This window comes from Sarcophilus harrisii, chromosome 1 (genome assembly GCF_902635505.1).
Source record: "Sarcophilus harrisii chromosome 1, mSarHar1.11, whole genome shotgun sequence".
In the NCBI taxonomy this organism is placed as follows: domain Eukaryota; kingdom Metazoa; phylum Chordata; class Mammalia; order Dasyuromorphia; family Dasyuridae; genus Sarcophilus; species Sarcophilus harrisii.
Window position 1 is genome coordinate 469125555 of NC_045426.1, and position 26272 is coordinate 469151826.

Sequence of the window (26272 nt, forward strand, 5' to 3'; positions counted from 1 at the left end):
AGAGATTAAATGGTTGGCAGACCCAAATGCCTCTGCTGATAATTTCAATTGCTTTCCTGTTTCCATGGGAACAGATGTTGGCTTGACAAAACATGGTGCACAGGAAGTTTCAAAGATGGAAAATACTGCAGAGCCTTGACCTCATCTTCCTCAATAAAAAGAAAATTGTTTGAAGTTGTTGGCAGAAAAATAGAGAGCTTCTAAGTCTTACCATAGCCTCAGTGCAGCTTTCTGTTCCTGAAGTCTAGCTCTAAGTTGTACATGCTTTCTTCTTGTTTTTATTTTTTTAGTAGTTAATGGAACTAAAGCCCAAATGACACCTACCATGGCATTTAACCTTTCATTGCCCCTAGGCAACTTTATAAGACTAAGAGTTACTACCATCATTTGCTTGGGTAGAAGGAGTTTACTTGTTGGGATTCCACTTCCAATTTCCATGAAATCACAGGTTCTGCTATACACACACATATACACACATCATAGAATTTGAGAAATGGAAGATACATAAAAGATTAAATACTCTATTCTATGCTATTAAATAATTTATTGTTATAAGATGAAGAAACTGAGACCCAAGTAAGTAAATTGACAGGTGGTATTGGTCATATGGGTCATACATCATATAAGTAGTTAGTGGTCAAACAGCTGACTAAAATTCACCTTTTAATATACTGGCAAATGATAGTCCTCTTTTGAAGCTTTGACTTCCATTTAGGAGGAACTCATTCCCATTTGAGGTATCATTCCACTTTTCAATGGCTCTAATTATTAGGAAGATTTTCCTGAAAGCAAACTTACCTCTTTCCCTTTGCTACTTCTATACATTTCACCTCATTTGACCCTCTATTCGGCTAGGAAAAAATATTTTTCTATGTGATAGCGCTTCAAATGCTTAAAAGACAACTATAATGTATCCTGTAGGTCAGGGTACATTACAAACACTGACAAACATTATATGAACTTAAAAATTAATAAATATTTAATATAGTTGGTTTCTTTTGTAATCTAATTTTGTGTATTTTATTATGTGCATTTAAAAGTAATATTTTGAGAAGGGTTTCATAGGGTTTTACCAGACTGCAAAATAGTTAAGAACTCTTCCAACTAATCTATTCTTCAGAATAAGTATCTTAGCTTCTTCAACCAATCCACATACAATATTACTTTGAGGCTTTTTAATATTCTAATTGACCTCTGGGCTTTCTCCAGATCAAGAATATACTTCTCAAAGTGTACCTAGAACTCAATTTATGACTCCTAATGTGATGGGATCAAGAATTATAACTTTCCTTGTCCTTGACGTTAGACATCTTAAAGAAAAGACTAAGGTTACGCCAGACTTTTTGGCTACTGTATCCATATATTGAGCTTGTAGTCTATTAAATCTCCTACATCTTTTTCAGAGCAACTACATTGTAAATAGGACTCCTTAGGTATAGAAGTGCTCTACTCACATAGGTCTCCTAGAAAGACTTGATCGTCACTGTCTACAAACCTTCCTTTTCTGTATTTCTGTGATGAGCTGGAGTAGACAAATGACTCAATATGACTTTTTTTAGATTTCCCTATCAGAATTCATTCTGATGCATTTTTATGTTTGGAGAAGTTTGTGGAAAGCTATATTGCTTCTTTTAACTTCACCATCTTGACTCTGCCTCCATAATCTCACTATTCTCACAAAAATCCTGGGAGATAGTACTATTATTATCCTAGTTTTACATATGAGAGAACTGAGGCAGACTGCTGAAAAGCTGAAGTGATCTTACTGCTTTTTCAACCACACATTTCCTGATATAACCCAGAGGGAGAATTTGGTACTACTAATATCACTAGGTACTTACTAAACATAATAGTAAAGTGTAGGTCTTGCTATTCCTTTATCTTTTACTTGACTTATCAGTCAAACCCAACTACTTGGTATTATACAAACAGCTGGGAAGCATAGTGGAAAACAATATTGGTCCTGATGTCAGGAGGACCCTAATTCAAATTGAGCCTTAGCTGCTCACTATTTGTATCACTCTGGTCGAATCACTTAATCTCTATCTGCCTTCTTATCTTTAAAGTGATGAAAATAGTATCCTTTACTACTAAGGAATATTATGAGGATAATGAGAAAATATGTGTAAATATTTTGCAAACTGTAACGCTCTATATAAATGCTGGATATCATAATTATTATTACCCTTACTTTCTTGTTTTATCATGTCATTACCATCACTCATTCATTCATTTGCTCAACCATTCATTCATTCTTACTATTCTTTATACTGGGGATGAAATTCCACTTGAATTTTTTTTCTGTTGAAATTAAATAATCTCACCTATGTTGAATCCCCCACAAAACCCTGAACTTAAATATATTCACTTTTCATATTCTGATTTGTACTATAGTTATTTGTGGACACACCTTAACTTTCAAACTTTGAGCACAAAGACTTTTTCATATTTCATTTTGTTATCTTCTGTGTCTGGCCCAGTGCCTTGCACATAGTAGGCATTTGGTATATTTTTGTTGAATGAAGCTAGATAGGATGAAAAGCAGGAAAAAATATAATGAAGGTGAAAATTAACTAAATGGATCAACTGTGGCAATTCCTAATTCAGCAGGTCTTTTACCATGGGAGCTATCAGTTAATTGTTTTTCTTTTGATAAGTGTTGACTTTTTTAAAGGTGCTCACTTTTGATTGGAACAAAACATCCATTTATCTTACATTTTGGGAAAATGCTAGTCTTATGTGTCTTACATACTGCTGTGGCTTCCATATGCTGCAGCTGTGAATGTGGGAGCTCCAAAAAGGTCACTGTTTAAGGGTTAGCATATGGTCACTTTTGCAGCATTCTATTTATGAAACAGTCCTTCTCTGCAGACCTTTAAATAGATCTAAAATATGTGCATCTTTCCAGTCACTGAGATTACAGAGCATTCCCTCATTTTGTCATGCAAAATTCCTGTAGTGATTCCTATAGTGGATTACTATCTTGAAATATTTTTTAATCTTAAGGAATAGGACACTTCCAGAGGATGCTATTCCTGTATTTCATTTTATTTCAATTCAATTTTACATATAAATAAACACATTTCTTTTGTGTATATTCAGCATTCAATATTATGAGATATTCAAAGTTATAATGAAAAACTGTTCTTGAAATCAAAGATTTTACAATATATGGGGATAAGGTGGGCAGTATGGCATAAATTTTACACAGATAAAAAGTACAATATAATTTGAGGTTATGAAATGTTTTTGGAAGTAGTTAGTAGCAGACTTACTTTGAAGGAGGTTAAGGATTCTGGAAGGTAAAGGTTAGGAGGAAGTATAGTGCTACATTGGGTAATAATCTTTGATTAGACACAGAAATAGGTGTAATGTCCAAGCTAGCTCTCTGGAGGATCTCGGGACCAGCCTTGGTCTTAGTGGAGGAATGAAGTAGGCAGGAGAACTACCAGGAATATCGTCAAAGATGGAATGTCTCTATTTCCAGTCCTCTTGAAGAGGGGACCCCTGAACTCGGAAAATCCTTGAAGGAGAAAATCTTCAATTTTGCCTCAATAAGAGACTCTGCCCTAAGTCTTTTTTTCTCTTAAATGAATTTAAGTTTCAAATGCTTGAGGGGGGAATGATGTGGGTGTGGTCCCTTTAATAACTGATTTATTCCTTTCTTTCTGATTTCCAACCCCTCCTAGCTGATGTATTATCAATCCAGGAAGCTAGGACCTTTGATTCACAAATCCAGGACCCTTTGAATTCCAATAAAAGATCCAGGCCTGTTCTCCCCCCCTCCCCCGCCCCCCTCCAGCCTTCCCATCAGATCTGAGCCACTTGGGCTGTCCCAGCCCCCATTCTAATGATTGTTCAGGTTTCCCAATCCCCACCAAGCAGACTCTAGCCCTCACTGGAACTCAGCAAGGAGCCAACTTGGGAGTCCACACAGACCCCTTTAACTAAATCTCTCCTTATAAAAGAATCAAACTGGAGCCTTCTCTTTGCAGAGGGTCGAAACACACTGGCACCATGTCTGGCACCCCAAGGATCCTCTGTCCACTGGAATCCTGTTTCCCATGTCCTCTTATCTCTACCTTCACCAATTTCCTTTATTATACTTTAACCTTACTTCTAAACCCCATAATAAACCTCTATATCAATCTAGCTTTTCAGGCCTGTAAATTCCTCTACAGGGGACTCTCGTGCTATTACTAGACCTCATTTAAGTCTGTGACCTTGCACCGAATCCAAAGGGGTTACAGGGGAGCTCTATTTGACTCCCTGTACCCTGAATCTGCCACTAGACCTCAATTAAACCCTAATTTCATTTAGGTACCCCATATCTAGACCTCATCACTCTCAGTATGATTACATCATTACAGCACACTAAGTATATGTAAACTAGAGAACCACTATCTCATTAATCATACTGAATTAACACTCTGTAAGTATCTTTGCTTCAAGTATACTTTTCTCAGAGTTCTCCAATATCGGCAGTCCTCTACAAATAGGAAATAGAATAGTTAATTCATGAAACAGTCAATAGTCCAGATGGCTGAAATGTACAATGTGTGGAGGTCAGTAATGCATAATAACCATGGACAGATAAGTGTCAAATTGAAGGGTTTGTATTTTATTCTAGTAGTAAAGATTCTTGAACTAGAGAATTGGTGTGGGGATACTTCTATTTTAGGAAGATAGTTTTGGTAATTTTGTGGATGGGATCTGAGGAGGAAGAGATTGAAAAATAGGGGATGAGTTAGGAAGTTCTTGTAGTTTGCCCAGTCAAGAATTGATAGGAGTGCTAAATTGTTAGGAGACACAAGCCACATGAGTTGAGATAATGTAATAGATGAAAAAGATGTTGTAGGGGTATAGTAGAAAAAGATTTGGCAACTGATTATATGTAGTAGTTAGAGAAGAGTGAAGAACAGAAGAAGGAGCTGAGACTGTGTTTGGATGACTAGTAGGGTAGCAGTGCTCTCAACCAAAATAGAAGATTTTGGAGGATGGGACGAAACAGGAGGGAGGACATAATTAATTCTATACCAATTGCTAAATACTTTATATGTGGCTCACCATGTTTAGGCTAGTTCTAGCTATGTTTTGCTTTATTTTCTAGTCATTTTTTCTGGACAACTTTGCCATCTGGACCACAGATAATACATTAGAGGATGTATTTATCTTTCAACTTCTGGGGATCCATTGTCCTGATAGGTGAGTATTTCATGTGGCCCACTATAATTAGGTCAGCTCTTCCCTCCCCAATATCTATCTTCCCCATTTGCTACCCTTCTCTGTCACCACCTTCCGGTTCTAGTGATGTAATCAAATCAGTATCATTATTGCAATTGCAAAGGATGTTTCAGTATACTTACTACTCTATGGTTCCATTCAACATCCCTGTAACTTTCCAAACTAAAATATCCATTTTAGCCACCACTCTACTATGTATTCTTTTCTTCTGTTAGAGTGTAAGCTCCTTGAGACTAGGGAGAAACTATACTTTTGTATTTGCATCTGCATTTCTTAGCACAGGGCTTGGCATATGGTAAAATTTTTTTTTAATGAATCCATGAATTCCATTATTTATTCTGGTCATGCTGAATTTTATATGTAGATGGTGCTCTAGTTGGAAATATCCAACAGACAATTGGTGATTTAGGACTGGAGCTCAGGAGAAAAATTAGATGATATGTTAGAAAGTATACTGTTAAAATTACAGGAAGTAAGATTCCAAGAATTTGGAACTCTGGAGGATATGTGATAGTTCTCCAGTATTCTGAAAAAATTCCAAGTAGAAATATGGTTAAAGAACTGAAACACATTGTTTACTACTATTTGTAATTTCATCATTTGAATGTTGTCCTGTAGATTCGTAAGCACTACTCCAGGGTAAGAATGATAAAGCCCAGTATAAAGTGGGAAATTTATTGAATGGATGACAAGTCTTTGTCAACTACTAGGGAATATAAGTAGTATGCCCAAGGTTGGGGGGGAAGGGGAGTTGTTAAAGTTTCTGGAGGAAGGGCTGGCCTTTCTGAATCACACTAGTAAATGCTGTATATGAAAGAAAATAAAATCTGATACTACATCTGGATGTTGAAGGAAAGCTTTAAAGACTCTTCTGTCTCCAGATTGAAAAAGAATGAATCCTTTCTGCACTGCTTACTCTTTATTTGAATTAGCCTAATTAAGGGAAGAGAAAAATGTCAAAAAAAAAAATGAAAATGAAGAATTATAGCTATGGCCATGGCATAGAGGGAGGGGAAGCTTGATTATAAAATGGAGTACCTTACCTGTTTAATGAATATCCTTGAATTCATAAATGATTCATGAATGAAAGAGAGGACTGCCCCCAGCCACAGTGAGGCTTAAGAGCAAGACAGCAAGATGAAGGATTGGATAGTAGGTCTCCCTTAAGGCATGGAGGGAATGAAGAGTTAGAGAACAACCATAAACTTTGTTCCCCATATGTGAGAAACAATAGGAACTTAAATGCTTCTTGGTTGGTTGGCCTCTGTTTCTGTAAAGTGCTGTTTTATGGAATTCTGTTTCTTCTTCAGTTGCTGCCACTTGTATGGCCAATACACTAGGGTGGGATCCACTTGTGCCTTTCATCGTTGAAAGGGAGACAACCATCATTGTATGAGATTAACCTTAGCATTCACCCACAGAGTTTGTTTATCTTTTTTTACCTTAGTGACTGTAGTTTCTTTCATAGAATTGGTGACTGAAGAAGTTATGAGCACAGAGGAAAATGCAAAGGATGTATATCCTAACCTTTCCCCCTTTTCAGTGTATATTGTCTTCTAGATTTATTAGCTTCACGATCACAGGATTATCTTGCTTGCCTGGACTTATGTTTCTAGTAGGTACTACATAGTAAATGCTTAAAAGTTTCACCCTCTCCTCTTCCCTCTCTCAGGGAACCTCAACAGCCAAAAGAAAGGCAGCAGTTCTTGTCAATAATCATGATGAGGTAATAAGCCTTTCTGACACCTACCTGTAGGTGAATTAAGGCAGATAAATCCAGAATTCCCTGGGCTGATGCTTCTGTATAGGTTGTAAACATTGTACCAGGAGGGAAAACAAGAGAGCCAGGGTACAACAGAGAAACTCTGGGGATCTGATGTTCTTGTGTAACTTTTTTCATGAATGAATTTTTATTTATTTTATTGTATATTTTCATGTGCCCTATGATTATAGCTTTCAATTACAAATAAAGAAAGGTTTGAATGAGAATGAATTTCAGAAAATCATCAAGCAATATACTCCAGACAACATATTTTAAGCCCTTCTCTGTTCTATGACAGAAGCTATGGAACCCTAATAACATTACTTGAGATTGCATAGACTTCAAGAAAGAAGAATGCTGTCTGTTTGCAGTTGTTTTCCATTTCTCTGTAACTTCATCATATGTTTACATTTCATTTCTATGCAGATGGCTCCCAGAACTGTATATATACATAGGCCATGTCTCTCTGATAATCTCCAGGTCTGCATCACCAACTGACTATTAGAAATTTTGAAATGCACATCCTGTTGCCATTTCAAATTCAGTACTTGCAAAATCAATCAATCAATATGCATTGATTAAATTCTTGCTATATACAAGTCATGTTGTAGGTGCTAGAGAAACAAAAAACAAAAATAAAACATTACCTTCCTCAGATGTTTACAATCTATCAGAAATAGAATACATTGCCTTTTCTCTGGAATCTTTTCTTCTTCTGAATTTCCCTTTTTCTGTCAAGTCCATTGCCATCTTCCCAGTCATACAATTCACAACCTCAAAGTTACCTCCAGATCTTCAATTTTCTTTACATAACCTCTTATCCAATCAGTTACTAGATCTTATTGATTTTATCTTATTGCCATTTTCTATAATGCTATAATGCTATAGCAATAAATTCCTAATTGGACTACCTGACAAATATCTCCTCTCTATTTCTATCTTCCACATAGGTTTTAAAATGCATACCCAGTATGCAGTTACAATCTTATAACTCTTGTGTTCAACAAACTTCCATATTTGTCCTGTTATTTCTGGAAGCTATTATGCTATTTTCCCATCTTTTCCCATCTTTCCACTTCCCATCTTGCTCTGCTTTTGGATTGTATATCTCTGTGGCTGGGATGTATTCTCATCTTTAGTGTCTTCCTTAAAGTTTATTTCAAAAACAACTTTATTTGAAATTTTCATTTAAAAATTATTTTCCCCTAGAACTTACTAAAAAATGTTGCTACAAATAAAGTAGAACAAAAAAGATGGAGCTGTGAATCTGTACTACAAATAGCTTCCTTTACCCTCTAAATATTCAACAAATTTAACATTTTATTTTCATATTTTAATAGATTTTAATATCCTATTTTATAACTTAAATTTTCTTTTGTAGTCTATCCTCTCCTCCCAGAGTACTTTCTCTCATAACAAAGAATTTTTTTTAAAAGAAAAAGTAGAAAAAAAGAAAAACTTGAACAAAACCATTAAGATATAAATATCTGATTTGTATGTAATATTTCATATCTATGTACCATATCCATTCAAATGAATTGGGGGAAAATCTTCCTATGTCTCTTATTTGGGCAAATATTGTTCTTGTGTAAATTTTCAATATTGAGTTTTGATTGTTTTGTGGTCATTATTCTTTCAATTTACATTGTTGTAACCATTACGATTATTGTTTTATTACCTCTGCTTAAAGGTAAGCTTTGTCTAAATTCATGACTTTTGATGCATCTCTGTATTCATTATATTTGCCATTTATTACACTCAGTGCATTATACTCTTTTGCATTTGTGTGCTAAAATTTATTTAGCTATTTCCTAATCAATGTATATCTATCTTGTTTCCAATTCTTTGCTACCACAAAATGTGCTGTATTTTGTAGTATGAAAATTATTTCTTTTTGTCAATTATTTTCTTAAAATATATACATATGTAATAGTAGAATCTCAAATTTAAAAGGGATGGTCATTTTAGCCACTTCATTTGCTTGATTGAAAATTGTTTTCTAGAATGGTTAAATTAATTCCCAGCTTCACTTATGATGTATTGTTAGTGTGCCTATCTTTCCACATTTTCTCAATCATTGATCATTCCCATCTTTTGTCATCCTTTCCAGTCTTCTGAGTATGTGGTGAAATTTTAGAGTTCTTTGGATGTTTGTTTATATTATTATTTGTGATTTATTATATTGTCTTTGAGAGCATTTGTTCATATTTGTTACTTTGCAATTCTTTTGAGAACTGTTTATTCACATCCCTTAACCACTTACCAGTTTGCAATTGGTTTTTGATCTTATATATTTCTATTTTGTTATATTCCACAAATACCAAATTGATATCAGAGATATGCAAGATTTTTTTTCCTAGTCTACTGCTTTCTTTCTTATTCTAGATGCATTAATTTTGTTTCTACAGAATCTTCTAAATTTTATGTAACCAAAATTATCGACTTGCTTCTTTGGTTAAAACTTCATAGTTATGAAAGATAGGTGATCTACTATTTTATTTTTTAAGTATATAATGCTTTGATATCCAGGTCAAACATCTATTTTAAATTTATTATGTAATTTTATGTCATATATTGTTCTAAATCTAATTTCTACCTGATCTTTTTCTCAGCAGTTTAAAAAATCAAATGTAGGGAATTGTTTGCTAAATAACACAATTTTAGATTTATCTGGCACAAAATTATTGAATTACAATATTTTTAATAATATGCTTTCTATTTTTAAGGCAGTGGCAAATGTTTTTGATGATTGTTGGATAATAACATAGCATGAGATGTGAATGTCACTACTCTTTCATTGTCATCTTTTTTCCTTTCCATTCTATTTTTCATTCCTTCACTTTTTTCTCTTGATACAATATTATTTTCTTCTTCCAAAAGAGTTTTGTTATTATTTTTCTAATTCTATAAAGTATTGCTTTGGTAGTTTGATTGTCATAGTATTAAATATGTAAATGCATCTTGCTAGTATTGTCATATTCATCAGACAGGCATGGCCTAGTCATGAACTCTAAATATTACTCTACTTATTCAAGTTGTTCTTAATTTCTTTTAAGGTTCATTTTATAATTGAATCTATACATGTATTGAGAGTATTTTTCTCCAAATATTTTATTTATTTTTTATTTATTTAAAAGTAGCATATCCATTTCTATTTATTGTCTCTTGGATTTTTTTGATATTCTAAAAAAAATGCTGTTCTTTTGCCTTTATTTTATATCTTGAAAGTTGGAGTTATTAATTATTTCAATTAATTTATTTGTTGATTTACTAGAATCTTAAGTATGATCTTAAGTAAACAAAAAGTCATTGTTCTACCTACTTTTCTCTTTCTTTAGCATTTTTAGAGTTATAGCAAATGATATTGGGGATGACATTCTTGCTTTACTCTCAAATTTATTAAGAAAGTTTCTAATGTAGCTCCCTTGCATGTAGTGCTTACTTTTGGTGAAAATTGGATATTTTTTTATTGTATTAAAAACTGTTTATGTCTGCACTTTTTTTTGAAGCAAAAAATATTGAGTATGTTACTTTGTCAACAATCTTTTCTGTCTATTGAGATAATGTTTCAATTATTTTAAAAAACATGATGAGCCTGTTTATAGTCTTCCAAATATAGAATCATCCTTACATCACTCATTTTAATTCAACTTGGTTACATGAATTATTTCTTGAATAAATTGCTATCATTTGACATGACATTTGAAAATTTTGAGCCATAATGATATGGTTGATTGTTTTCCTTTTTTAATTTATTCTTAATTAGCTTAAGTATTAAAACTAATCTCATAAAAAGAGTTTGTCACAGTGCTTTCTTTCTCAATTTTCATGATTAATTTTTATAACATTGATACTAACTTTTAATATGTTATTTTCAAAGTTTTTATCATCATCATCATCATTGTTTTATTGATATTTCTTCTGTTTTTTTGTGCATTTTTGAAAAGACTTTAATGTTTTTTTTTTAAATTTTTTTGTTTAGGACCATGCTTAAGTGAAGGGACAGATCAATTCTCTGAGAGCCTTCACAACTGTGGATTATAACATTTGAAGGAGTTGAAGGAGTCAAGCTTTACTGACACAGGTGTTGCTTGTGGACTGGGAATGAAATAAATTGTAGGCAGAGGGAAGAGGAGAGAGGTCAGACTACACAACTGCTTCTTAGGAGAGAGGTCAGAAAATAGCAACTGCCTCTCAGTCTCTTTGTATCATCATCATCCTCTCACATGAGAAGATCCATTCTGTAAGTCTGAGGTAGACCTCTAGCAGCCACTGGCAGGTGGCTCCTGTATCACAACATATGGCGCCTGAACACGGGACACAGGAATTGAGAACCTGTAGCATTCAAGAGCTTTTCATGAGTAGGATCCTCCCAGAGTTCCTTTGGTAACCTGTGGGGAAGGAAAAGGAGAAGAGATCTGGTAAGACTTTTTTAATCGGGATAATTAGCCAGGAAACTGATGAGAAACTTAAATGCCTGTTCTGATTATAGTCCTCTTCTCCATTTGAATGCTTGACTCCATGATATCTCACAAGATCAATAGATGCTATAGTATTTTACCCTACAAACACCCAAAGGTGATAGTGCTGGAGTTGCACTCCTCAGTATGTGGACTCAGATAACAGCAAATGCCCAAACTTACTCACCATGCTGTGGGGAGAGAATAATCATGTCTAAAACAAAAACGGGGAATTATTAAGGACCATACCTAAGTGAAGGAGCAGGTCAATTCTCTGAGAGCCTCCAAAGCTGTGGATCATAACATGTGAAGGAGTTGCAAATCAAGTTTTACTGACACAGGTGTTGTTTGTAGATTGGGAATGAAATAAATTGGAGGCAGAGGAAAGAGGAGAAAGGCCATAGAACAGCAATTGCTTCTCAATTTCCTTGTATCATCATCATCCTCTCACATGGTCTGAGTTAGACCTCCAGCAGCCACTGGCAGGTGGCTTCCATAACACAACACTTTTTCATTTGGATAACATATCACCAGTCTCCTTTTCTACACCCTTAAAGTTTTCATCCATCAATTGGAATGAAGACAAATTGAATAACAAATATACATATTAAAGCAAAACAAATTTCCCATGTTACATGTCTGAAAATTAAGTTCTCACTAATTCTGAGTTCATCACTTTATTCTCAGATGATTAATACCTAAGAATTTCAATGCTGATTTCATTTCCTCACTGTTTCCCTAGAATCATGGTTGGTTAATGTACTAGTCAAAGTTCTTAGGTCTTTCCTAATTTTTTTTTCTTACCATTACAACATAAATTATTCTCCCATTTCTGCTTACTTCATATTGCACTAGTTCATGCAAATATTTTCAGGGTTATCTTAAATAGTCTTAATCATCATTAAAAAAAACTATTGCATTCTATTAATATAATTTGTTGGCCATTCCCCAATTGATGAGCACTTCCTTATTTTCCATTCTTTTCCACTTCATAAAGATATGCTATTAATTTTTTTGGGGGGCATAAGTTCTTTTTTCCTGTTTCATACTTCCTTTTGTGCTATAGTCATAGTAATAGTATTTCTGAGTCAAAAGGAATGTGAAGTTTAAAGGCTTTTTTGATATGGTTGCAAATTGCTATGTTTAATGACTGGATCAACGTACAGCTTCATCAACAGCATGAATATGTGTGTCTCTTTTCCTAAAGGCATTCAAATAATTGCTCTTGTATTTATTGGTCATTTTTGATGGTTTTATGGGTAAGAGATGAAATATCATGATTGTTTGAATGCTCATTTCTATAAATATTAATAATTTTGATATTTTTCATAAGTCTGTTGATAGCTTGAATCTCCTTTCTATAAGAATTGCCTTTTTAGTTTTTTTAAACCAATTTTTATCTATTGGTGATTTGCTCTAAATTGAAGATTTCTTTAAATTTGTCCCTTATATATTTTGGGACCTTTATTCAAAGATGCCTTCTATAAAGAATTTTTCCCAATTATAAATTTAATTTCTAATTTTAACTTCATTAATTTCTTCTGAACAAAAACTTTTACATTTCATGAAATCAAAACTTTTAAAATTCTCTGTTCCTTTCTATTACCTTTTCTCCTCTAATTTGCCTATCAAAATTATATGTGATGCAAATATATGTGAAGCATACAAATGTATGCAAAGGTATATAAATGATATTTAAGCCATGTATATATTTAGTACTTATTTTGATACATGGTATGAAATATTGGTCTAAATCTATTTTTCCATACTATTTTCCTTTTTTCTCAGAGGTTTTTGTCTTAGTAATGGGTCTTTAAAAAGTACATGTCTATATTCATTTGCTTCTTCTATGTGTTTAATCTATCTTATTAGCTGAGCTCTCTACTTTGCTTAATTGCACATGATCCCACTGACCACCACACACCGATACCTATTTGTGCATGGGGTTTTCTTGGCAAAGATACTGGAGTTGTTTTTCATTATCTTCTTCTATGGATTATGTCAGGGTCTGAGGCTGTGTTTGAACTCAGGTCTTTCTGATTCCACACCCAGTATTCTCTATATATTGTGCCACCTAGTTGCCTCTACTTTTTATCCCACAACCAAAAAAATCTGTTTTGAAGATTCATGTTTTGTAGAATAGTATAAGACTTGGTTCAGGTAGACCCCCCCCCTTTTTTTTTTTTTTTCTAATTTTCTCCATTTTTTACCTTTTTTTACTTGACATTTTTGTCCTTCCAGTTGATTTTTGTTATTTTGTTCTAGCTTTATTATGTAATTTATTATGTAATTATGTAACTTTATTATGTAAAAGCAAATCGCATAGGTATTTTTATTATATTGAAATGACCCATTTATGAGCAATTAATGTCTCTCTAATTAGTCAACTCTGTATTTACTTAAATAGCATTTTGTAATTGTATTCATGTTTCCTTTGTGTGTTTTGGTAAGTAGAACTCCCATCTTCCAATATTTTATATATTTTTAAATCTTTTTGGATGCATTTTCTCTATTTATTCCTACTGAGCTTTGTTGGCAACAGAAAGAAAAACTGATGATTTATGTGGACCTGTTTTATAGTCTATTACTTTGCTGAATTTATTGTTTTATTTTTTCCATAATGTTTGAATCAGTTCACAACTCCACCAAGAGTGCATTAGTATCTCAGTTTTCCCACATCCCTTCCAATATTTGTCATTTTCCTTTTATGCCATATTAATCAATCTTGCAGTTATGGGATGATAGTTCAGAATGTTTTTAAAATTTGCATGCCTCTAATCAATAGTGTTTTATTGTATTTTTAATATCATTACAGATAGCTTTGATCACTTCCTCTGAAAACTCCCTATTCATATCCTTTGATCATTTATTAATTGAGGAATGCCTCTTATTTTTATGTTTAACACATTTCTTTATACATTTGTGAAGTGAGACCTTTACCAGAATAGCTTGCTATATTTTTTCCCACAATTATATTTACTGTGCATTTCCCTCCATCCTATTCCCCCAGCCCGTTTGTCCTACTCTCTTTTTTCACTCAGTTCATTCTCAAAAATGGTTTGCTTCTGACTACCATCTCTCCTAGCTTATTCTACCTTTTATCCACCCTGTCTCTTAACCCATTTCTCCCTACCTTTCTGTAAGGCAAAAGTGCTATACCCAAATGAGTGAGTGTTGTTCCCTCTTTGAGCCAATTCTAATAAAAGTAAAGTTTATGTACTTCCTTCCACCCCAAATCTCCACTTCCCACTCTACTGTAAAAGCTCTTTCAAGCTTTTTTTATGTGAGATAATTTACCCCATGATATATTTTCCTATTCTCCCAGTGCATTTCTCTTTCTACTCCTTAATTTAATTGTTTAATTAAATTAAATCAGAATGATTAGATAATCACTTCTATTCAACTCAACCCTGCCCACTGTCAATGTATACTTCTAACTGCTCTAATAATGAGAAAGTTCTTATGAATTACAAGTATCATCTTCCTATGTAGAAATACAGAGCATCTGAGCTCATCAAATCCCCTATAATTTCTCTTTGCTTTTTATCTTTTTGTGCTTCACTTCATTCCTGCATTTGAAAAATCAAATTTTCTATTCAGCTCTGATCTTTTAGTTAGCACTGCTTGAAATACTTTCCCTCTTTCACTGAATATCTTCTCCCTCTCCTCTCCCCCCAAACAATTATACTCAGTTTTGCTGAGTAGGTGATTCTAGGTTGTAATTCTAGCTTCTTTGCCCTCTGAGATGTTATATTCCAAGTCCTTCAATCATTTAATATAGAAGCTGTTAAATCTTATTTTACCTTGAGTGTGACTCCATATTTGTTTATTTCTAGTAACTTGCAAGATTTTCTCCTTGAGCTGGAAACTATGAAATTTGACTTTAATATTTTTGGGAGTTTTCATTTTGAGAACTCTTCAGTAGGTAATCTTTAGATTCTTTAAATTTCTACTTCATCCTCCATTTCTAGATTATCATCTATCATTTCTAGAATATCAGATACCTAGAATATCATCTCAATATTGTCCTTGATTATTTTTTGAAAGATATTATAAGCTTTTTTAAAATTATGGCTTTCAGATAGTCCAGTAATTCTTAAATTATCTTTCCTGGAAGCATTTTCCATTCAGTTGTTTTTTCCCATTAAGTATTTTACATTCTGTTCTATTTTTTATTCTTTTAATTTTGTTTGATTGTTTCTTGATGTCTCATTGAGTGACTCATTATTTTTCATTTTCAAAATTCTATTTTTTAAGGAAATATTTTCTCCAGTAAATTTTTGTACCTTCTTTTTTCATTTGGACCAGTACTACTTTTAAAGGAGTCCTCTTCATGAATTTTTTTATATCTTTGTCCACTTAATTGGGTAAAATAATTTCAATTGCTGTTTTTATTTTATGTTCATTTGTTGTGAATTCTTTTGCATTTTTGATACTGGGGATTTGATTTTCTTTTCTTTTTTAATCAGATTTACCAGAGATTTAATTGTTTAAAAAATAGCTATATTCTACTTGTTTGCATGAATTCAATGGATTGTTTCTTTTACTTTTGTAAATCTGAATTTTCAGACTATTTTGATGCTTACTTGGAATTTTTGATTTTCTAGATCTTTTTTTAGTTGCATGCATTCTCTGTCTATCTGTCTGTCTCTCTTTTTCTCTTGTATAATCTAGATTTTTTTTTTAGTTGCATGTATTCTCTGTCTATCTGTCTGTCTTTCTTTTTCTCTTGTATAATCTAGATTTTTTTTTAGTTGCATGCATTCTCTGTCTGTCTGTCTGTCTCTGTTTCTCTTTCTATCTTGTGTTATCTTGAGTGTGGCTCCATATTTGGGTTTTCTCTCTAAGTAGCTTGCAAGGTTTTCCTCCTTAAGCTGGAAATAATGGAATTTGCCTGTAATAATCATGGGAGTTTTCATTTTGAGACCTCTTTTCAGTGGACAATTTTTAAATTCTCTCTCTCTGTTTCTCTCTCTCTCTCTATTTCTCTCTCTCTCTCTCTCTCTCTCTCTCTCTCTCTCTCTCTCTCTCTCTCTCTCTCTCTCTCTCTCTCTCTCTCTCTCTCTCTCTCTCTCTCTCTCTCTCTCTCTCCTTCTCCCTTACTCTCTCTAAATTAAACACTGTTGTTAAATGTATATTTAACAGCTTGTAGGATGTGTAGATTTCTAAAGATCTTCAATTCAGTTCTCTGGATAGTGATCAATAGAGGTGCAGAACACATTATATGGAAGCCAGAATAAATACATCTGAAAATATCCTCATTCAGATGCAAGATAGTATTGGAGTCAGATCAAAGTAATCTAAATCTTGAGCTAAATATGTGCATCTGTAGCTGTTCAAATATATTGGAAATAGAAGGGAAAATAAGAATAACAATAGTTAATAATGATTGAATTTGAAGAATATAATTTGGGGGTTTAGTGAATATTAATTAGGAATTAACGTTAGACATTTGGAATAGTTGATCATACTTTAGAGTTAACCTGTTATTTGACTTTAGCTAGCTCATTAGGCGCCCCTAACCTTATGAGAAGGTTGAGTATTTTCCCATAGAACTGGCCTACCATTGACAGAATAGATGTGAAATGTCTTTCTAACTAGCCTAATTTCCTCCCCTTAATATCCCTAGGGTTAGACTATTAAAGAGATTTTAATAAAGCTTTGTTCTATGGCTATGAAGATGTTATCTCTTTGTTTTTTACAATTAGTTTTTTGCTTTTAAGTCATTTGATTTATTCAGAGACCACTGGTGCTTGAATGTTAATAGTCTCTTTACATCAGTCCAAGAGAGATGAGTGGCTTTTAAGTTCTTAGTGCGTGACTGATTAATAAGCATGAAATAGACCCAGAGAAAGGTTGTAGTACATCTTGTCTAGTTACTTTAGTGGCATATGTTGGCAGTCTGAGAGAGCTATGTTCATAAAAGAAGGAATTTGTATTTTCTTATCTCCTAGGCAACAGCTGGATTGCATTTGAATTTCCTTTTAGGAAAAAAATCATATATAGAACACATGTGGACAGACAGGTGGCAAATTTAGTTAGATTTTTTCTTAAATAAAATTTGATTAATATACAGTTTGCTTCAGGGATTTTTAAACCTTTTCTATGTTATGTACCCCTTTGGCAGTCTAGTGAATTTTTAAATGTATAAAATAAAATATGTAGGATTAAAATAGAAACCTATTATATTAAAATAGTTATCAAAATATTTTTAAAAATTCATGTTAAGGACCTCTGGTTTAAAACTTTGTGAGAGTCAGGACATTTGTCTTGGAATTCAAGCCTTGACACTTACACAAGTACTTCTTTAAGCTTCAGGTTCTCCAATGTAAAAAGGTATTAATTCTTATAAGTTTTCAAAGCCTTAAAAGAATAAATAAACTTGAGTAATAATTATACATAAGAATCTGTTATTTTATCAATAAATTCATTTGATATAGACTGTTGCCCTTACCACACTCAATAGTTGATTTCATGACCTATGGAAAATCTCAAAATGGAAAATAGTTTGAAAGCTTCAGTTTAATGAACTTTTAACTTTTATACTTGCCAAAATTCTAGAATGAATCATTAAAGGATACTTAGTGAATTTCTTTAGCAAAGGAAGCATTTATTATAAACATAACTTCATGAAAGACATATAAGTCACAACAGAGAAATGCTAAATGGGAAATGCTAAAGGTAAAGTTTAGCCTAGATTTTAGTGAAGCATTTAATAAAATTATTTTAGCTATTCTTGGTACAAATAAAAATGGAGATATAGACTAAAAGTTATTAAAATTAGTTGAATTCAGAGTTGGTTGAATAACAAGATTTAAAAAAGATAGTTGTTAATGGTTCTGTACACATAGGAGGACATCTTCAATGGAGCAAATAAGGGATCATCTGTGCTTGACCCTTTACTGTTTAGCATTTTTATCAATAACCTGGACATTAACATCAATGACATGCTAATCAAATTTGAAGATGACACAAAACTAGGGAGGATAGATAATATATTGGAGACAGTTTGAATCCAAAGAAATACTGACATCTTGGAGCATTGGGCAGAATTTAATGAAATGAAATGGAATTCAATCAAATTAAGTGAAAAGTATCATGCATGGATTAAAAAATATATTTTTAAAATACAGTTTCAGGAAGATACAGTGAAACAGCCATTCTTTTGAATAAAAGGAAAGTTGTATTGGACTACAATCCCAACATGAGTCAATACTATTACATTATGATGAAAAAAAGCTACTGACATCTTGGATTGCATTTAGAGCAAAGCTTCTAGAAATAAGTTTTTTAAGGCTAATAAGGAAGAAGGATTAGACTGGTTCTATTTGAACAGAGGACAAAACCAGGCATAAAGGGTGGAAACTGTAAAGAAGCAAATTTAGGTTTGGTGCAATGAAAACTTTCAAGCAGTCCAAAAGTGGAATGGAATACCTGGGAAGGTGATGGCTTTACCCTTTTAGGAGGAATTTCTCTGCTTTTATTGAGGTTATATGGGCCATAACTAACTTGCTATCTGGAGCCTTGTCAGCTTTAATGACATCCCCAGAGTTTGAGTCTATTTGTTTTAGTTAAATTGTTTCCATTTAAAAATTGCTGATTTAAAAAAAATTAATAACTCAAAAACTTTCATGAAATAAATGGTTCACAAAAGCATTCTTTGAAATCATTAACCAGTTTTTTATCATTAAACTTAAGTTGACTAATTGAGACATTCATTTCTGAAGTAAGACTGGAGTGGCATGTGTACAGAATATTCATTCTAGACAGATTTTGTGACCTCGTTAGCTCCAACAGCCTTGTTGTCAACTGCCTTGATGATACTAATTGCAACAATCTACCTCATCTCAAGATAAGAAAAATGATCCAGAAGAGGATAATCAGAAAAGTTCTCCACACATGTGGTCCTTTTCCCTTCTTTGGTATCTCTTTGGAATATAAGTAGTAGTAACTACTGCTGGATCAAAGGGTATCCACAGTTTGTAACTTTTTGGGCATAATTCCAGATTGCTCTCCAGTATGGTTGGATTCATTCACAACTCCACCAACAATGCATCAGTGTCCCAGTTTTTCCACATCCCTTCCAACATTCATCATTTTCTTTTCCTGTCATCTTAGCCAATCTGAGAGGTATGTAGTGATATTTGAGAGTTGTCTTAATTTGCATTTCTCTGATCAATAATTATTTGGAACACCCTTTCATATGAGTAGAAATAGTTTCAATTTCATCATCTGAAAATTATCTGTTCATATCCTTTGACCATTTATCAATTGGAAAATGGCTTGATTTCTTAGAGTCAATTCTCTATATATTTTGGAAATGAGGCCTTTATCAGAATTTTTGACTGTAAAAATGTTCCTAGTTTGTTGTTTCCCTTCTAATTTTGGTTGCATTAGTTTCGTTTATACAAAGGCTTTTTAATGTGATATAATCGAAATTTTCTGTTTTGTGATCAATAATAATATCTAGTTCTTCTTTAGTCACAAATTTCTTCCTCCTCCACAAGTCTGAGAGGCAAACTATGTTATGTTCCTCTAATTTGCTTATAATCTCGTTCTTTATGTCTAAATCATGGATCCATTTTGATCTTATCTTAGTGTATAGTGTTAAGTGTGGGTCCATGCCTAATTTCTACCATACTAATTTCCAGTTTTCCCAGCAGTTTTTGTCAAATAGTGAATTCTTATCCCAAAAGTTGGGATCTTTGGGTTTGTCAAACACTAGATTGCTATAGTTGACTATTCTTGTGAACCTAACCTATTCCACTGATCAATGAATCTTATTTCTTAGCCAATATCAAATGGTTTTGGTGACCACTGCTTTATAATATAGTATTAGATCAGGTACCGCTAGGCCACCTTCATTTGATTTTTTTTTTTCATTAATTACCTTGAAATTCTTGACCTTTTGTTCTTCCAGATGAATTTTGTTGTTATTTTTTTTAGGTTATTAAAATAGTTTCTTGGGACTCTGATTGGTATAGCACTAAATAAATAGATTAGTTTAAGGAGTATTGTCATCTTTATTATATTCGCTTGTCCTATCCAAGAGCACTTAATATTTTTCCAATTATTTAAATCTGACTTTATTTGTGTGGAAAGTGTTTTGTAATTTTGCTCATATAATTCCTGACTTTCCTTTGGTAGATAGATTTCCAAATATTTTATGGTATTGACAGTTATTTTGAATGGAATTTCTCTTTGTATCTCTTGCTGTTGGATTTTGTTGGTGATGTATAAAAATGCTGAGGATTTATGGGGATTTATTTTATATCCTGAAATGTTGCTAAAGTTATGAATTATTTCTAATAGCTTTTTAGTAGAATCTCTGAGGTTCTCTAAGTATGCAATCATATCATCTGCAAAGAGTGATAATTTAGTTTCCTCATTACCTACTCTAATTCCTTTAATCTCTTTCTCGACCCTTATTGCCAAAGCTAGCATTTCTAATACAATATTGAATAGTAATGGTAGTATTGGCCAACCTTGTTTCACTCCTGATCTTACTGGAAATGGTTCCAGTTTATCCCCATTACATATGATGCTTATTGATGGTTTTAAATATATGTTCCTGACTATTTTAAGGAAAAGTCCATTTAGTCCTATCCTCTCAAGTATTTTTATTAGGAATGAATGTTGGATTTCATCAAATGCTTTTTCTGCATCTATTGAGATGATCATATGTTTTTTGTTAATTTGGTTATTGATATAGTCAATTATGCTAATAGTTTTCCTAATATTGAACCAGCCCTGCATTCCTGGTATAAATCCTACTTGGACATTGTGTATTATCCTGGGGATGATTTTCTGTAATCTTTTTACTAATATTTTCTTTAAGATTTTAGCATCAATATTCATTGGGGAGATTTGTCTATCATTTTCTTTCTCTGTTTTCAACCTATCTGGTTTAGGTATCAGTACCATGTCTGTGTCATAAAAGGAATTTGGTAGGACTCCTTCAATTCCTATTTTTTCAAATAGTTTATATAGCATTGGAGTTAATTGTTCTTTAAATGTTTGTTAGAGTTCACATTTAAATCCATCTGGTCCTGGGGATTTTTTTTAGGAAGTTCATTAATAGCTTATTCTATTTCTTTTTCTAAATTTATTTCTTTCTCTGTTAATTTGGGCAAGCTATATTTTTGAAGATATTTTTCCCTTTCATTTAAGTTATAAAATTTATTGGCATAAAGTTGGACAAAGTAACTCCTAATTATTGCTCTAATTTCCTCTTCATTAGTGGCAAGTTCTCCCTTTTCATTTTTAAGACTAACAGTTTGATTTTCCTCTTTCCTTTTTTAAATCAGATTTACTAAAGGTTTGTCTGTTTTCTTGTTTTTTTTTCACAGAACCAACTTTTAGTTTTATTAATTAATTCAATAGTTTTTTTTTTTTTTACTTTCAATTTTATTGACCTCTCCTTTTATTTTTAGAATTTCAAGTTTAGTGTTTGACCGGGGTTTTTTAATTTGTTCCTTTTCTAGCATTTTTAGTTGCAAGTCCAATTCATTGACCTTCTCTTTCTCTATTTTATGCAAGTAGGCCTCTAGAGATATAAAATTTCCCCTTCTTACCATTTTGTCTGCATCCCACACATTTTAGTATGATGTCTCATTATTGTCATTTTCTTGTGTGAAGTTGTTAATTATGTCTATGATTTGCTGTTTCATCCAATCATTTGTTAGTATGAGATTATTTAGTTTCCAATTATTTTTTGGTCTATTTTCTCCTGGCTTTTTATTGAATGTAATTTTCATTGCATTGTGATCTGAAAAGGATGCATTTAGCATTTCTGCCTTACTTCATTTGAATTTGAGGTTTTTATGTCCTGATATATGGTCAATTTTTGTATAGGTTCCATGGACTACTGAGAAAAAAGTGTAGTCCTTTCTGTTTCCATTCAATTTTCTCCAAAGATCTGTCATATCTGAGTTTTCTAGTATTCTATTTACTTCTTTGACTTCTTTCTTATTTATTTTGTGGTTTCATTTATCTAATTCTGAGAGTGCAAGGTTGAGATTATAGTTTTGCTGTCTATTTCTTCTTGCAACTCTCTTAATTTATCTTTTAAGAATTTAGATGCTAGACCACTTGGTGCATATATGTTTAATACTGATATTGCTTCATTATCTATGCTACCCTTTAGCAAGAGATAGTACCCTTCCTTATCTCTTTTAATTAGATCAATTTTTGTTTTTGCTTGATCTGAGATGAGGATGGCTACCCCTGCTTTTTTGACTTCACCTGAAGCATAGTAGATTCTGCAACAACCTTTTATCTTTACTCTGTATGTATTACCCTGCTTCAAGTGTGTTTCCTGTAAACATCAAATTGTAGAATTCTGGCTTTTAATCCAGTTTGCTAACCATTTCTTCTTTATAGGGGAGTTTATCCCATTCACATTTATGGTTAAAATTACTAATTCTATATTACTTGCCATCTTGTTAACCCAAAGCAGATATATTCTTAAAGAACTAGATAAAGTGACATCTTTGCAATTTTGAGAATTCATTGTGAGAAATCATCAGGATGGAACAGAAAATTTTTAGACAGAATTATTCTTGACATTGAAACCAATATTATCCTCAGACAGAGTCTCATTAAAAACTTCATAGTGAACTTTAATGGATCTTATTGCAGTTGTAACATTGGCTAGAGCAAAGATGATGTCACCCTAACCAGTTTCTACTTGATCAACAGGTATAGTACCAATGCCACCAGTCTTGTAGACATCTTGGAAGGATAGATGAAGGGGCCTTGCAATTGAATGACTTGGTGGCAGAATGCAATCCTAAACTTCAGGTAATATAGTTCTATTGGCATTCCCATCCTTATGAGTGATTTTTCAACTATTTAACCAAGGCATATTAGAATTTGGACCAAACATGTTTTTACTTTTCCAACTTGAAATTGGCACAAAAGCTACTGTGTCAGAGTTATAGCCAATTTTCTTAATATGGGTATCGATTTCCTTGGCGATTTCCTCTTATCTCTTCTAGCTATAAGGTGGAATTAATTTTGTTCATCACAATAATCAGTTGTTTTACACCCAATGTGTAATCTAGAAGACATGCTGATGAATCTGTCCACTCTTTGAGATATCAGCTTCAAATTCATCAACACCAGCAGAAACAATCAGGATAGCACAGTCAAATTGAGATGTGCCTGTAATCCTGTTCTTAATAAAATTTCTGTGACCTGGGGCATCAATAATGGGCATATAATACCTGCAGTTTTCAATTTTCTACAGAGAGATATCCATGGTGATACTAAACTCATGTTCAGCATTTAGTTTATTCAAGACCCAGAAATTTTTGAAGGAGTCTTTTCCCATCTCAACAACCTCCTACTTGAACTTCTCAATTTTTTTTTTTTATTAATTCCACATTTATAGATGAGGTGACCCTGAGTAGCGGACTTGCCAAAGTCTTTGTGTCTAATGCTAACAATGTTAATGTGTCTCTTTTCCTTGCCCAATTCTGTGGAGGTTTAGTGATGATTTTCACAACACCTGTGTTCTGGCAGCAAACCATTGCAACAAACATGTTTGTTTGTAAGAGTGAGGGTCACCTCTATCTCAGAACAGGGTTTCAGCAATATTTTGATGGAAGATAAGAATATAAAGTAAGCTAAAAATTGGCAGGAAAGGTTATGCTTTTCAGTGGATACTCTTGTGGTAAAGTCAACACTATTTTTATAGTTTTATAATTAAATTTTAGTAGTACTATAAATATAGCTGTAGTCAAAATTAGATATAATTTTTCTAAACAGAGATATACTCACTGAAAATTTAAACATTGGTTCTTTAACTTAGTTGTTCAGAGATCACAACTAATCTTCTTTAGCAGATGATCTTCATGAATTGTTTCACTCAGGGTCAATTCCTTTACTCAGTAGGGCTGATCTACACTTTTCTATAGTTTTCCCAGGTAATGTTCAGACTCAGAAATCTAATAAGATTTGGATATAATTGGAAGAATACTTGGTATCCAAGAAGGTTAACTGAGCCTGAAGGTTAAATAAGCATTTTGGTCTAACTAGGACTTAAAAAGGGGAAAGGCAAATATTTGAAATATAGAACATTTTATGATTAAATATAAGAACAAGGAACTAGTTAAAAATGGATAGAGTAGAATAAAATTCCTTGAATCTTCTCTTTATACTATTGATTTGTGGCCTAAATGAGTAGTGAATTCATTATTAACAACAGAACATATCTAAATACATTTGGGAAGAAACTACTAACCTAAGATTGGTTATTCAGATTAAATTCTTTAACAAAAAGAGAGATATAAGAAGTAAAATGCAGGACATAATAGCTAAACCAGATATCAGAGAGAGCAGCTGGTAATTTGTAGGAATGAAACTAGCAATAAAGGAGCTCAGACTTCCACAGGAGATAATGTATCTGTTAGTATAAGGTGAATAGTTCCCCAGAAAAGTGATTTAAGGAACTTTTAAAAAATATTTTATTTTTCTCAGTTGTATGTAAAAGTTTTTTTCATTTGTTTTAAAACTTTGATTTTCAAATTCTCTTCCTTCCTTCTTCCCCACCCACACTCATTGAAAATGCACTTATCAAGCTATGTAAAACATTTCTATAAGTCATGTTGTGAAAAAAAAAACAACACATATCTTCCCTCTAAAAAAACCCTCAAGAAAAATAAAATGAAAAAAAAAGTCTCAATCTGTATTCAGACACAATCAGTCCTTTTTCTGAGCATGTTTTCATGATAAACCCTTCAAAGTAGTCTTGAATTATTGTATTGCTGAGAATAGAAGTCAATCACAGCTGAACATTCTACAATATTGCTAATGTACACAGTACATTTCACTTTGCATGAGCTCAGGAGGACTTCTTGGATTTTTCTGAGAGCATTCTGCTCATCTTTTCCCATAAAACAATGATATTCCATCATAATCACACACTATAATTTTTTTTTCTGCCATTCCTCAATTGATTGGTATTATTTTTATTTCCATTTTTTTTGGCTCAAAAAAGAAGTGTTATAAATATTTTTTGTATTTATGGGTACTTTTCCTTTAAAAAAATTCTTTTGGATTACGTGTCTACTAGTGGTAATATTAAGTATAAGGGTATGCATGATTTTATAGCCATTTGAGCATAGATCATATTTTTTGATCATTTATCAATTGGGGGATTAAATATGTATATACATACTCATATTTATAAATTTGACTCAGTACCCTATATATTTGAGAAATGAGGCATTTGCTAACTGTATTTCTTGCCTACTTATTTTGTTCTCTCTTCTTTCATCTTATCCTTACTCAAAAGTGTTTTGCTTCTGACCATCTCTCCTCCAATATGTCCTTCCTTCTATCACCCTCTGACCTTCTTATATTTTCTTCTGCTACTTTCCTGCAAGGTAAGATAGATTTCTAGACCCATGTTGAGTGTGCATGTTATTTCCCCTTTGAGTCAATTCTGATTAAAGTTTATTCACTCTCTTTTTCCTACCTCTCTTTACCTCCACTCTAAAAGCTTTTTTTTTTTTTTTTTGCCTCTTTTGTGACAGATAATTTATGCTATTACACCTTTCCCTTACATTTTCCCCCATATATATTCCTCTCTTATTATTTAATTTTATTTTTTAAAGATATTCTCCCTTCCTATTCAGCTCACAACTATGCCTTCTTTTTATATATATGCCTTCAAACAGTGCTAATAATGAGAAAGTTCTTATGATGTAAAATTATCATCCTCCCATGTAGGAATGTAGGATAGATAAACCTTATTAAGCCCTTTATTATTTCCCTTTCCTGATTTCCTCTTTATGCTTCT

At 32.7% G+C, this 26272-nt stretch overlaps 1 pseudogene; it reads right to left on the reverse strand.

The window, feature by feature from the left end:
- Nucleotides 1-23011: 23011 nt before the first annotated feature.
- LOC100933387 lies at nucleotides 23012-23937 on the reverse strand (annotated as a pseudogene).
- Between the last annotated feature and the right edge of the window lie 2335 nt (nucleotides 23938-26272).